At 36.9% G+C, this 14,823-nt stretch overlaps 1 protein-coding gene across 1 annotated transcript in view; it reads left to right on the top strand.

Moving 5' to 3' along the window:
- Positions 1-14,823, top strand: part of TENM2 (teneurin transmembrane protein 2) — a 1,665,603-nt gene that overhangs the window by 773,391 nt on the left and 877,389 nt on the right. The window contains exon 15 of the mRNA XM_051794292.1: positions 4,951-5,000. The gene's annotated coding sequence lies outside the window, so the exon portion shown is untranslated. The remainder of the gene's footprint in view (positions 1-4,950; positions 5,001-14,823) is intronic.

The raw sequence follows: 14,823 nt of genomic DNA, 5'->3' as shown, positions 1-14,823 counted from the left end.
TAAAGTTTTCTCTTTTTCTGGTGCAGATCAGAATGTTAATTGGATAGCTAAAGGTACAAGTGCTTAGATATTCCTCTTCAGTTTAGCCAAAGCCTGCAGTCTCAAAAAGGTATTAAAAGAAGAAACAAATCCTTTGTTTTTAATGTAACCTGGTGTTTCTGTTGAAATGGATTTCTTATTAGACCAGGTTTTCTCATAGGTTTTAAACTTTACTTACAAGATGATATCACAGTAGGCAAACTACAAATGCTATTTAACGTGGCTATATTTGCCATACCTGCCTCCAATGTTCCCCTCAGAACAAGTCCATTATAATTTCAGTAGGAGATGTCAAAGCAGTCCAAGGAGTGGAAGTGAAAGCACATGTCTTACTGAATCTTACACTACCTCCAGCAGTCTGGAATACCTTTCATTTCAAGGATTGAAGGTGTTCACCATCACCTTTCAGTTCATTCTCTGGGAGCAGTTTGATATCTGGAGTTTGAATCTGCTCAGTCTAAACAAACTATTTAGTCCAGGCATTCCATGCCCTGTGTCTGTGTGCCAGCTGCTAACTGGGCTGGGTTATTCTCAGGGTGTTCTCTGGCTGTGCATTAAAAACAGCTGACTGCTAAAGCATTTTGTGTGGAGCTCTGATTGAAACCTATGTGGAAGGTAAATATTTCATTGATCCTCCAATAAGTCTCAGATAGGCAAATCCTTCATTTCTGCTGGGTTTAGACTTTAGATTTTAAGACCTGCCCAAACCTCAAGAATGAGTGACACAAAAGTATGTGCTTAAAACCCTGGGAAAACTTGAAAATAAAAAATGCATGGAGATGAGAGCTAAGGAGGTGTTTTCAAGGCTGGTAGATCAAAGTTGGAACATACATCTGTTACAGATGTCTCTCTGCTTTGAGATGTGTTTAATCAGTGTGTTGTAAATATGTTAATCATATTAAAGAGAAAATGAAATTTATACCTTGCAATCTTGATATTCCTTAGTTTCCATGCATGATGATTATTTATTATTACATTTGCTTCTAAATGTCTGACTTAAGTATCCTGTAAAGAAGCTTTCATTTACTGGTAGGGCTTGTCTGTTTGCAGTTTCATTTATTTTTCTTTTAATCTTTGTAACATTACCATTTCCCTCTGAAATGTAAATTGTGGGGAGGCGAAGAAGGTGATGAAGTCACATCTTAAACCATTTACTCAGTTTTAGAAAGTCATCCTCAATTTACCTGAGATGATGTGCTGCTCAGTAAGACTGAAGAGTAAACTTTTACTTGCATATTTGTGAATTCTTCTGGCAATTTTAAGAAACTGATTTCTAGACATTTAAAAGAACATTCCTATGGCAGCGTGGACGAGTGGGATGACAAGAAATAGAAGGCGTGGGTTAGATTTTACAGATCTTTGGGGTTGTTCTGTGACACTGGCATGGTCCTGCTTGCTCTGGTGTTTTTCCTCTTTCCCATTGTAAAACCAAAGTGTTTCCTGGCTGCCATTACCCAGTACAAGTATTTGTTTAATTTAGGTAACAGCCAGTACTTCCCTCTTTCACCTGAGTTAATAGTGTGCATGAGAAGAATCTTGTTGCATACAGTTGCATCATTTTGCTACATACAAGTCTGGAAAGAAAGATCCTTCCAAAGAGATGGTCAGCAATATTATGAATAAAAACATAACCACTGAGAGGTATAACAAACTTATCCCCCTGTGTCATTATTTGGGCACTTGAAACCCGTAATTTGGGGCACCAGAAGCCACTGACAGCATTCAAATAGTCAGCAGAGTGTTCGTGCCAACAATGAGAACCTGTCAGAACAACTTAAAGACACAAATGTTTCTTTAAACTAGCAGTGAATAAATTGAATTTCAGGTTTAAATTCCCATTTTTAAGGGTTAAAACTGATCTTTTATGCATTTGTAATTCAATTTCATTTAAAAGAAACGGATCACCTCTAAGTTGCACTGACAGGTTATGCAGGAAGCAGCAAAACACCCTGCACGCTTGTAAATAATTGTGTGCTCAGCCCATTTTGGCACCAACACTCCTCAGAATGGATTTCTGAGCATCATCAAATTGCACTGAATCTGAAGATTCAAATAACGAATACACTATTGGGATATTCTGCTGAACACTTTGAAGGCTAATCTAGGTACACATATTTTGTTTTCCTGAACTAATCTTTGGTTTGATATTTGCAGATGTAGTTTGTCACTTCTACATACTGTGGTAAAATGTAGTACCTATTATAGAAGTAACTAAAACATTGAGATTCATGATGCTATCTCAGAATACAGTAAATGAAATGTGAAGCAATGAACACATAGTCAAACATCAATGTAGTAACAGAATGTCATTTTCAAGATCAAGGTATTTATCAGGAGAAATCAAAACAAAGCAGATGACTGCTAGTTAAACAGGAAAACAATAAACTACTTTTTATTAAAAAAGCTGAATTAATCAGATTTATGCTTTCTCTTTAATAATTGAAAGCAACAAGTCTGAGAAGTCTTGTGTTCTCAAAGTGGTTAACTAGTCAGTAACATGAGCTATAATACTTCCCTTTTAAAAATGAACTTTTCAAGATGCTCTATCAAATTAAATTTTAATGAGTGGTAATAAACAGTGATACTTTTCATAGGAACAGATGCAGTACTAGCCTGAAGCTTTTGCTGTGTTCCATCAGCTTCAGTGCTGTGCTATGTATTGTCTTTTGTTGTCTTCAGGTATGGGAAGTATGATGATACTACAGCACTTTAAAGAAAAGAAAATACATGTAATAGTATCCTTAGTATACTAGCTCTTTCTTGGCTGAATAATGGTGTTCCTGTTGCTTTCACAATGCTTTTTCTGAAAAGTACTTATAGGTTTTTTTAAATAGGACATTATGCCCTTTCAAAGTTCCTACATTTCCCTATTCAATTCCTACATTGAATAAGAATTGGCTAACTGAAGAATAATTTTGGATGAGCAGTATCAAAACATAGGTGTGTACCTCTGAGAAAGAATTGTACTGGCTTTTCCAAAAGAAAAAACTTATAAGATAGTGACCCTTCAAGGATTTAAACAAAAAAAAATTGTTTCCTGAGGGACATGGAGAGAGAAGAAAGGGAAGCAAAGAGAGGGGAGGAGAAAGGAGTGGCAACTTGCATCATTAAACTGGTAAATGGAACTAGAATATCAGCCTCCCTACTATCAGCAATGGCTGGAATTAATCCAGGAATTCAGAATGGGTCTGTAAATGTGTCTTCAATTGTAGCCTTTGGCATAGATTTATATTCTCAGTCCCTTGGGCACTGAATTTCATTTCCCCATTTGCTAAATGAGAACAATTTATCCTAAATCAACGATAATCAGAGTAAACACTATTATTAATTTATTGTTTCCAGACTAGAAAAAAAACCAGTAAAATGAAGCTCTCTTCTTTTATCAGAGCTTTCCCTACCCCTTTTGCCCTGAGGATCCTATTAGCAGAAAGCTGAGCAACTCTGTTTCATCAGAAATAAATTATGCCTCACTTTTTTAGTGTAACTACTGAAGGGTTGTAAAGATTAGACATACGTTTGAACCCACTATCACTTGATGTTATTTTCCTTGATGTTCTGAGCTTCTTTGGGGGAATGAAACAACATGTTCTTCTGAAAGGCAAGAGTAGAGTTTCTTTAAAAGAACACCAGCCCAGATTTTGGTTGGTGTACAAAATAAGCCAGGATCTGTACAGCAATATTTAAAGTAATGTATAGGTGGTCTGAAACAGAGCTGTCATAATTCCTGGTGTGTGCAAGAGGCAGAAATGTTTGCAGGGCAAATAGGTGGCAGAACTAGTCACCCTCGTTTTTTAAATGATTAGAAAACTGTAATTCCCCAGAAACAGTAGGCTAATTCTCACTTTCTTCACAAAGGAGCTAAGGATGAAAAAACACCTTTAATTAATAAACACTGCTGGCACTACTTTGGTAACAAGCTGCTGTAAATGAAACTCTTAATTGCCTCAGAACAGAGTATTGTATACAAATTCGTGTTACTCTTTAAGTGCTTCTCTTTGTTGTTGCTATTTGACATTTCTGTAGGAAATAGAAGTAGCTTTGCCAGCCTGCTTGTCGCTGAAAGCAGTTCTTGTCAGATCTCCATTTGTGGGCATCACTGAGGTTAAAAAGTAGCCCAAAACATTCACTTGTCATAGCTGGAATAGACAGCTCTCAGTGCAGTCTAGATCCAAGATAAATTAAGCTGTGTATGAAGCTTCTGTTAATGAACTTTAAATTCTGTGATGAAATTGCATGATGGAAAAAAAAGTTTTAAATAATGGCTTCTAAAATAAATATACTTTAAAAATGTATATGTACATTTAACATTTTGGCATAAACTATGAAAAAATATTTTAGACTCCTCTATAAAGCTATGTAAATGCTTTCCCCCCCCCGTATTCAGAGATTTTTTTTTTTTTTTTAATTCAATCTTCAAATTGACTTCTTTTGGTTGTAACTGTCAAAGACTCTGAGTTGGGCAGGAGCTGCATCTTCTATATTGATGAAGAAAACACCAGAGAAAAATAACTGACATAAGAGTATTTTGCATACGTACAGTCATGATCCTTTGGTTTTTGAATTCCTTGAACTCTAATTTCCTTTATTAGGAGGAGTAAAACCTGTAGATTGCAGTAATTTGTGGGGCATCCCTGCACTTTCCATAAGGAAAGACACACAAGTCCATCTGTGCTTACGGACTGGAGAGACAATAAAGAGGATGGGAGAACAATTTTCTCACAGAGACAAGTTCAAGTCTATCGCAGTGATTTTGGTTATGGGAAAACTTTTAGCAAGTTGTAGAACATTTTTCAACATTTTCTTTTTTTACTGTACCATCTCTTGTGAAAAGTGCTGAATCTGGGATACTTACATCAACTTAAACCTGACAGTGGCACCTAAAATAAGCATTTTTGCTTTCTTCTTTTTTAGAGTTACTGAATGAGTGAATAGTTACCAGTCTTGAAGAGAGCAGAAGACTGGTAAGTAGTAACAGACCTCTTTTTTAATCTAAAGTGCAGAATTGAGAAGGAAAAAATGTTTGGAATTGTTGTACTTGCTTGGTTTGATGGTCTAAACAGTTCACAAAAGTTATTTTTGCTGCTTAGCATAATGCCTTCAGGGTGCACTTGGTGCACACACAGACATGAGGATTCTTGGTGTGTTTTGTTGGGGACTTTTTCAGTCTGGAGATTGGTTTTAGGTGCAAAATGGATTATGAAGTTCAACCTTTGCAGAAAGAGGTACTTACACTTGGTAATAACAGACTGATGCATCAGTTTATAAGGGGATCAACAAGTATAAAGATGTAGCACTATTGATTTTTTCCTAACTATTGGGTGAAACTTGATTAAAAAAGAGAACAGAGCTTAAAGATGCTTTCAGTTTAAATTTATTGGCTGGGATTATGAATGTTCTTCTGGCAGAGAAGACATCCTTGCCAGGCAAGAGATCCAGTAGCTCCTGGTTTGTGGATGTCACCCATTAACAGTATTTCCCAGTGACAGAACTTGACAGTGGAGATCTGGGATCCCAGGCAAATACCTCCCTTTAGGTGCTGTCTAATTGCTCTGAAGTCAGCACACAGATTCAGGGAGTACTGCTCATTTCTGTTCCAAATGAAGTGCTTTGTACAAAGGAGAGCAGTTGTAGCCACTCTGAATTCCCACAACAGATGGAATAAGGAGCTCTCTTGCAGAATATTCTGGAATGATTGAGTTGTGACAGATTTGGCTTTAAATCCCTACTTTCAGGTAGGCAGAAAGAAGCTTAAAAATTCATTCTCCTATCATCTAGAAGTAACTTTCTGACCCTTAGTGTTATAAGGTGAGATGAATGCACCCTAGTGTTGGATAGATTGCTGCTTGTACAAAATATGTAATATTTTCTAATAAGGAGAAAATAAATGACTGTGACTCTTCATACTCTGATGGTTAGAACACAAACTTCTGGAATATGAGAAAATAGATGAAAAACCATTGAGGTCAGAATATCATGACCTTTCTTTGCCTGTGGAAAACAGCTTGTTTGAAACACCAAGGTGTGGGTATGTCCTTTCTTATGTTTATTATTCTATGCCCAACCTTTGAAGTTCATATTTTTGTTCTTTTTTTTTTTCCTAAAGCTTATAAAACTTAATATGATAGCATGATAGCTCTTGAAAGCGTGATCTATCATATCCAAAAATTAATTAAAAGGAAAAGCTACACAAATGGATATGGAAAAGAACACATGAATATCTTATCAGAGATATCTTGGGTGCAATTTCAAGGTCAGCACAGACCATTGTGAGTGTGTGCTGCAGCCAGAATGGCAGCTTTGATTTCCTCACCTCTGACCCCATATTCCTTCTCCCTACTTATACTGGCAATTGCAAGGGAGCAGCAGCCCAGTCAGAGGAAGAAAACACCACCAAAATCCCCAAATAGCTCCCCACACCCTTCCCAAGACAGCTCTGGCATTCAGAAACCATAGGAACAATTTTTCCTTTCAGAGCAGGTTTGAGTGGGATGTTTCTGTGCAGTTTTGTGGTCAGGATTGTCAGTGCAGGGGGGAGCAGCAGATCCAACAGTAGTTTTTGGTACTCTGAGAGCAACTGGAGCCTATTGTGGAACTGCTCCTGAAATTGCTCTGAAGGAAATAAAATCCAGAGAACTTCTCCATGAGTTACAATAAATCTTGTATTGTGGCATGTGTTAGTCCACAGAGGGATTCAGCTTCCTATAAGATACAATTTTAGTTTTATCTTTAATCAGCAGTACATACAACTGGTATAAACTGGGATCTCTCTTTGATGAGTGGCACTCAGTAAGTACTGCAGATATCATTAGGTGCAATTTCACCCAATCAGTCATCTCTTAAGGTAAATTAATGTCATAAAAGTGGATTGAGGCTGCTAGTAATCCTCACACTGTTTGCAAGCAGAATTTAAAAAGGTACAGTTCAGATACTTTACTGACATTGAATTTGACTTGCTCTTTGGACACTTGTTTGTCTGATGCTTATATTTAGGTACATTTACATAAAGTAAATTTAGTGTTGTGATATTAATACAAATGCTTTTTCTAAACAAGTCCAGAAGCAGCACAAAACTCCAAGAACTGTGTATTTAAAAATAAATACTCCAGGTGATGATTACAAACTGCACACTGGTGCCTAGCAGGGAAAAGTTTGCAATCCAGAAAATGTGCAGAACCATTTATTTATATTATTCAAGGTCATCACAGTAAAGATAGCAAGTAAATTTGAGAGTTATCTTTGAGATTATTAGGAGTGCTGGAAAATCAAGCCCTGACATTATCTATATAAGGAATAAATATGGTTAAATATGAGCCTAGACAGGTCTGTGACAGATAGCTCTTATAGTTTTTCGTTAAATAACTCTTCTGTTGATCCATGAATCAAAGATAAACTGAGAAATATATATATATATGTGTATATATGTATATATATATATAACAGAATATTTGCCATTATTTCATTTCATGAAAAGTAGGAATCTAAGAAAGAAGCATTCTGGGAATGGTTAAAAGAAACATTCCAGGAATTATCTGCCTTACAAATTAGTATGGTCTAAAGAAGCAGTTAAAGAATTCATTCAAAAATAAAGGACGAAAAAGGAAATACAATAACTTGTAAAGAAAAACCTTATTTTGTGAACACATCTTTTATTGTGATATTTTTCCCCAGTATAGTTAATGGCAGTATGCACATTTACTAGTACACTATTTATTTATTTATTTTAATAATTAGTTGGCAAGATCCATCAAACTCCTGAGGAGTTCTGTCATCAAGAATTTTTAAATATAGGAGCCACAGCTGTTTACAGCTGAATCATTCACAATGTACATCGATCAAGTTTCAGTAAAATGGCACTGATAAAATTGTAAACTGAAAGAAGAATATTTCAGCTTAAAGAATGTGTTGGAGTAACTGAAATAAGGTGTAAAACAGGTAACACCTGATGAGTGTGGGTAGAATGGTTTCATTGTGTGCTGTTATGTGTGACAGTAATAAATGCATGGAAAATAGTCCTTTTAAAAAACTGTGGCTGATATTGCTTATAATAGAGAGCATAAATGAAAAGTGATTAATAAAATATCCTTCAGTGCAATTACAAATCAAAATAAGAGATGCACTAAAACCCACCAAAAGAACACTGTCTGGCAGTCCCAGACCGTACAGGAATGTCTTCCCACTCAGTTGCTGAGAAGAGGGTTTCCATTAGTTACAGGATGTTAAATATCCAACAGAAGTGGTGCACTGTCCTTCTGCTGAAGAAGTTTCTCTGGAATAGGAATTGGATTTAGTTTCCAAGAGAGGATGGGGTGTAGTGGGTATTTTTATGAGGTGCAGCCATTTAGATGTCCATAACCTTGGTTTGGAGGTGTCACTCTTGTTTAGTTCAAGTTGGGCAGCTGTTGGAATGCAAGTGAAAGTGCAAGTTGAAGGAAAATCAGTATGTACCAGACAGAACAAATAAAGAATATTGGTAAAAAGAGGATGAAAACATGAGAATATATGGGTTTGGTTTTCAGTCCTTGCTCCTCAAAGTAATTTAAGGGAAATTTTAAGATAACCTGTGAATAAAGAATTCTTGTTGTTGCCATGGCACCATTTTAGCAACAGTGCAGGAACTGCTCCTTGCTTCCCAAATGATACAACCAAAATTATTTAGTGGAATATACACAGAAAAAAAATTTCTATCCACAAGAATTTAATCTGTGTACAGACTAGAGCTTTTATTGTTACCATGTTTAATATCATGGAAATTTCTGGAGTTACATGGCTTATAAGATATGTGCCATGAAATGGTCTTAATGGTTTGGATTCTCCATCTTTAAGTAATGGTCAAGCTTATATACTTCAGGTTTAGAGGCTTTAATTACACAGGAATATTTTATAGTGCTAAGGCAATTGAAACAACTTATTATTCACTCTTGATGTTGAAAAAAAATAATTCTGTCGTATCAAAAATTCTTTCCCACTAGCTGTTTACATGCAAACTGGTTACTTCTAGTAGTTGATTTTTTTCTGTGTAAAAGCCAGTGGGGAATGGAGGACAGAAAGGAAAATGGGCTTTAAGGACAAAGGATTGTATCCTTGCCAACTGCATCATGCATGACAAGGGCATGATAGCTCATCATGACAACGAGTCAGAGAAAAGTGGAGTAATTTAATGTAATCATATGTTTAGAGAAATATAATAAGTAAAAGGACTAATGAATTCAGGTAACACAGATTTGTCTCCTGTGCTTGTCAGGGCCCTGGAACTGAATAAGCATCATTTTGCTGTGTGATAATAATACATCTTCTCCTTTATGCTTTCTGTCTTAACTATTTTAAACTCCACATTCATCAGGTCAAAAGCTAATGCATATTGTGTGTGTGAACAGTAACCTATTACAATGAGTGTATTTATCTTAGTTGCTTAAATAGCTCCAGTGCCATACACTCCTCATCATTGCTGGTGACTTCTGGCACTTGCAGTGTAACCACTACATAATAACAGCCAGAGAATTTGGTGTATATATAACCTAAATATGTCTTCTGTGTATCTGATAGCTGAGATTAATAGCGTGCTTTCCTTGGAAATAGTTTTGCTGAAACTATGCTATCATTTGAACACCATATTTGCATTCATATTATTTTCTATAATCTAAACATTTTCTACAGAAGGAGAGTGTGGGGAAGCTTTTTGTCAGTAACATTGAGTAGCATTGTTGAGAAATTCTCTTCCTATCCCAGCTTCTCAGTGGAAAATAACTTTCTACATTGGGTCTAACATTTTCAAAAATTCTCGTAAAATTGAGTATTAAATGTTGGAAAACTCAATGTGTCAGCTAAATAAGCTGTATAGCAGCTTAAAAATGTAAAGGTTACTTCAGAGTTTGAAGTAGGAGCACAAGATCCAGATTCTCCAGTTAAGGACACAGCTTCTCTCAAAACAATTCTCTCAAAAGCTTCTTCAGAATGGTTCTAATACTTTGTCTGGCAAGAAATGTAATAAGGAATCAAGTTATGCTTAAAATTTTCTCCTCTAAACGTGAACGAAACCAAGGAAGTATAGTCAAATGGAACTGAGTTTTTTGAGCTTTTTCCTAGTTCTGTTAGTGCAAGCTCGGAATATTTGAGAGAATACAAACATGTTTCATCTCCAGTTTCATTCAATCTGTTTTCACTTGCTTGACAATTCAATATGGATATTTGAGAATCTTTTTTGCATCAGCTCTCCTTTCCTTTTTAACTCTCCCTTTCTCTCCAACTGTGCTCACTTATTTTATATATATATCATTTCACACTCATATTTTTCACCTTCTCCACTGGAAAAAATAGGCTACTAAGGCTGTTCACTTTCTGAAAGTTGTTTTTCTTTCAGCTCTGTTTCCCTAAGGGGGCAAAAAGAAGGGAAATGTAGAATGCTGAAATGGAAAATTTAGGATTTTTACTACTACATAACAAAATACTTGGCTTGGGTAGGGAGAAATCCATATTCCATTTTTCTGGAAAAAGGAAAGTTGACTCCAAATCTCTATGTTGGACAAAAAGAAATGGTTTGCTTCTTTCTTAGAAGAGAATGTTTAGCAGTCAGAATTATTTGTCTCCATGATCCCAGCGTGTAAGAAGTGGTTGGACTAATGTTTTGGTTGTTTTAGTGTGAAAAAATCAGCTCTTAAAACTGAGTTTATACCTCTGCATTTAAACCAAGTCCATTATGATTCTGCACTGCAGTCTTTGAGGTAACAAAGGCCACAGCTACTACTTCATGTTGGATGGAATTAATCTTCACACTGTTAATGTCTTTTTTTACCTTTATTATGTAAATGTGTTTATATCTCATTGAATAAATTTGGCAATATAAATGCTAAAACTTAAACCAGGATTATTCTTCGCCAAATATATTGGAATATACATAGTCATTGTTGTCACGAATAAATTATTTCTGTGGGTTTTCAAGTTGAAGAAGAAAAAGGTTTTCAGATTAAGGAGAAAACATACCATACAAGTCCTGCTGTGATATCCTTTGCCCTTTGCTTGAAGTCTTCCCTAGTTTAATCAGAAGAGATCTTACTAAGCATCCTGTGCATACAAAGTACCACCTTCTATGAAAAAAAGAGTGGAAGCAAAACCTCCTCCTTGTTCCTACTTCCCATGCCTGTTCCTGTTATCTCTTGACCTTTCCTCAGTACTTTGTCTCCGTATCCTTTCTCTGGTGTTTTCTAGCACTGTAGCCAGCAGTGATTTTGATTTCCATTCCAAATCAGAGGGAAGCAGTAGAGGAAGGCAGAGCAGAGTGATCTTTGTGAAGCTGTTGTGGGGTGAGAGCAGGGACCACGAGCAGTAGCAGTGTATGTGTGCAGTGTCCTGCTAGCCCCAGAGTCATGAACAATTTTTTTGGTTGTAGTCAGCACATCTGTCTTCCTACAGTATTAGTTGTTGAAACCAAATGTACTGCAGAACTTCTGCAGCTTCCCTGGAGTACAGCACCCAGGTTTCATACAAAATTACATAAGCTTAAAAGTATAGGATTTTGTAGTAGTTTATTAAAGGGAGTCCCTGTCTGTGTCCTGTGATTAATCCACAGGTTTGCTGTACTCCTACACAGGTACTCATTTGCACTCCTGGACGTTATTTATGAAATGCAGATGCTTACTGAATGTTAACCAACGTAGTTTATTCAAAATGGTTGTCAGCAGGTCTAAGGGTTGGCTCTGAAAATTAAACCCAGACTGGTACTTCGGGCTTGGTGACTTAAGAGGTGTTGACATGCAGTTGTGTACTGAATGCTTCCAGCAGAGAGGGTTGTTGAAGCAAACACTTCTACAGCAAACTTGAGGCTGTTTGGTTAGTCACTGCTGTTGGTGATTTCAGGATTTACAGCAGGCATGACTAACTCACTGAGGTGTTCTCTCAGTGACAAAGACAGCCGTCCCTCTCCAACAGCACCTGATCCAGTACCTGTGTGTTGGAAGACGTCATTTCAGACACACAAGTAGCAGATGGGATCATGGGGGAATGGCAAACCACCTACCTTTCAGGTAGGCCTGTCTCTGAGGCCATTTCACAATCCCCAAAGTTTTATTTCCTATTTATTTAATGCCAGCATATGACTATTTACATGAAGTTCCCCCCCCCTTTGGTTTATTCCCTCTAATCAGCTTACTCCAGCATACACATAATTTTTCTAGACAATGTATTACCTCCTCTAGGCTGTCTCACATTCTGTCTGATTGCAGCTCTTTCCAGTGCACACGCTGTGTTCCCGGTCCTTACCATCCATAATACATTGTAACCATAGATACCATGCACAATTCAAACAGGAATCTTCAGGGCTCCACACTTTCTTTTGTAAATATTTTGATGAAAAGAGTGATTATGTTTCAGATCGAGGCTTCAACAGAATACTAGTTAAAAACATTGATTAAGAAAATTAAAACTGTGTACTCAGCTGTGCATATCCCGAAGGTGAAGTTGAAACTGAGATTCACAACTACTGCACATCAGCATGAAGTGCTAATGAAAGGTGGTTTATTTTTGTATTAGTGATCTCTCAAGGCCTGATCCAAAGTCACTTGCAAGGAAGGTGAGACTTTCCATTGATTTTAATTTGCCTTGAAGCATAGATATTTTATAGTTTTAATTGATATCTTCAAAATTGAGTATTATGCAGTTGGTAAAGTGGTGAGGATTAATTCAAATGTAAAATATTGTTGTTATGTTCCATTCTGGTCTTAGGCAGCATCCACATCAACTACTCTGTGGGTATTCAACTGCAGAAATAGTTGAACTGAATTTTTGAAGGGAAAAAAAAAATCCCATGCTTATAATGACAATATTTTTGATTTAATATTGTCCTTAACCTCATTAGGGAAATTTTTTACAAGCATTTTTTTTTTTAAAGCCGAAGTTCTGTCTCTGTATATGGCTATTAAAATCATTATACATTTTTAGGAGTAAATAAATTTAGGAGAACAGAAATGCATAATGCAGCACCCTTTTATCAAGGGCATATACCACGCACCAGATGGAAAACAAACTGTGTTTACAACATTACCACTATCGCCACTGACACTACTAGATCTACAATATGTTATAGCAGCAGCTCCATTAACCTTGCTAGTTCTGTTGGAGTTGCCTGGTACTTTGCCCAATCTGTGTTTGTTGTCAGCAAATGGATCAAATTAGGAGATTTTCATTCTGTTTATTGACCTTTTTTCCTCCTTCCTCAATTTAGGCCATAGTTCATTCAAAATTGTTCTACTATTGCTCTGTAAAACACTGAGAATAGATGGCTCTGGATCTGTCTGCTACTACACGTGGAAATTATACTGTCTTACCTCAGAGGTGAAACTTTAGGACAAGCATTGATAGCAAATGTGCTGTAAAAGCACCAGTTTCTCCCTAGTTGGTGGCCGTGGTTGGTGATGTGCTCTCTGAGGCTGTTGACCTCTACCTGCATTAGGACACACTGCTGTTTTTGAAGGCAGGTTTGTCCACAAGATCTTTAACTTTTCGACTAAGAGCAATCCTCACCACTCCAATTTATATTTTTAACATAGCCATGTGTATTTGCTTGGTGCTTTGGGGACCGAGCGAGAATGTTTTATTTTTTAGATGAGTTTACTAGAAGAGTGATTCTGTTACCCTTCCTTTGATGCTTTCACTCCAGACTAGTTGAAAGGATGTTTAGTTTCTAACCTGTGGCCTGTCTCGACTTCACGCCATCGTTCCATTAGCAGTTCAGTTCAGCAGGAACCACTGCAGTCCCATATGTTCCCACAATTCCTGTGTTTGTGCCACAGGAATTCACAGGCAGCCACGTGACAACCCAAGTCTGTGAACTGATCCAGCCCAAACAGAACGTTTTGCTGCTGCTGTGATTTTTGGCTGGAGACATTTCCCACCTCACTGTGTGACTGCAAGAGCACTTCCACCTCAAGGGAGAACAGAGCCAAGTCCTGTGGATGAGGAGAAGAGCACAGTCACTCCCCTCCCTAATGATGCTTACCAGATTAAACTGATTGTGGGCAAAGATATGTTAGCTAGACAATTAGAAAACCTTAGGAAGCCATTTTCAATTAAATTATTATTTGGAATGAGATGGTGTCTTCCATGTACCTACTGGCAGACATCTAAGTCATTTCTTGGCATTCTGTAGTTATTTCTTTTTCCTTGGCAGTTCATTCATTAACATTATAAAGGAAACAAAGCTGTAGGGGTAAGAAAATTATTTCAAAGACTGAGACAGAAGTAACCTGATGCTGGCTTTGTGCAACCTCCCTTCCACTTCTTCCTGTTGTGTGAGTAGCGCTGAGCAGGCAGCTGTGATTTAGATCAACACTACTTGCCACAGCAAGCTGAATAACCCCCTGACCTTCAGTTCTATTGTGATACACAGGTTTCATTTTCTCTGAGCTGAAAGCAACTTATACTGAAGGGAAAATAAGACCTGCTTCTCAATTTAGACAGGATTCAAGACATTGCATCAGCAGTCAGGCAGACTGAAACAGTAGGGTTTTTTCTACTGTATAAAATATGGCAAATTTAAAAGTTGAGTGTTTTCTTGGTACCCTTAGGTTCACCTACAACTTGCATGGGAAAAACAAAAAAAACCAAAACAATAAGTTTAGGCTGGTGAATGAGAAATAATGAATGTAAAATAAAAATTTAGGAATTCAAAATTTTCTGCATTGCATCTTTGCAGTACCCTCATTCTGCATAAAGCATGTCTGTGTGAGGACAGCCAGAGCAACTATAATTCCAAACATTTACCCCCAATTAATTCTTTCAAACTTAACTATTGTA

The sequence above is a fragment of the Manacus candei genome, unplaced genomic scaffold (assembly GCF_025592945.1).
Source record: "Manacus candei isolate 608988 ecotype Guabito, Panama unplaced genomic scaffold, ASM2559294v1 h1tg000037l, whole genome shotgun sequence".
In the NCBI taxonomy this organism is placed as follows: domain Eukaryota; kingdom Metazoa; phylum Chordata; class Aves; order Passeriformes; family Pipridae; genus Manacus; species Manacus candei.
This window is presented reverse-complemented; position numbering and strand designations above follow the sequence as displayed.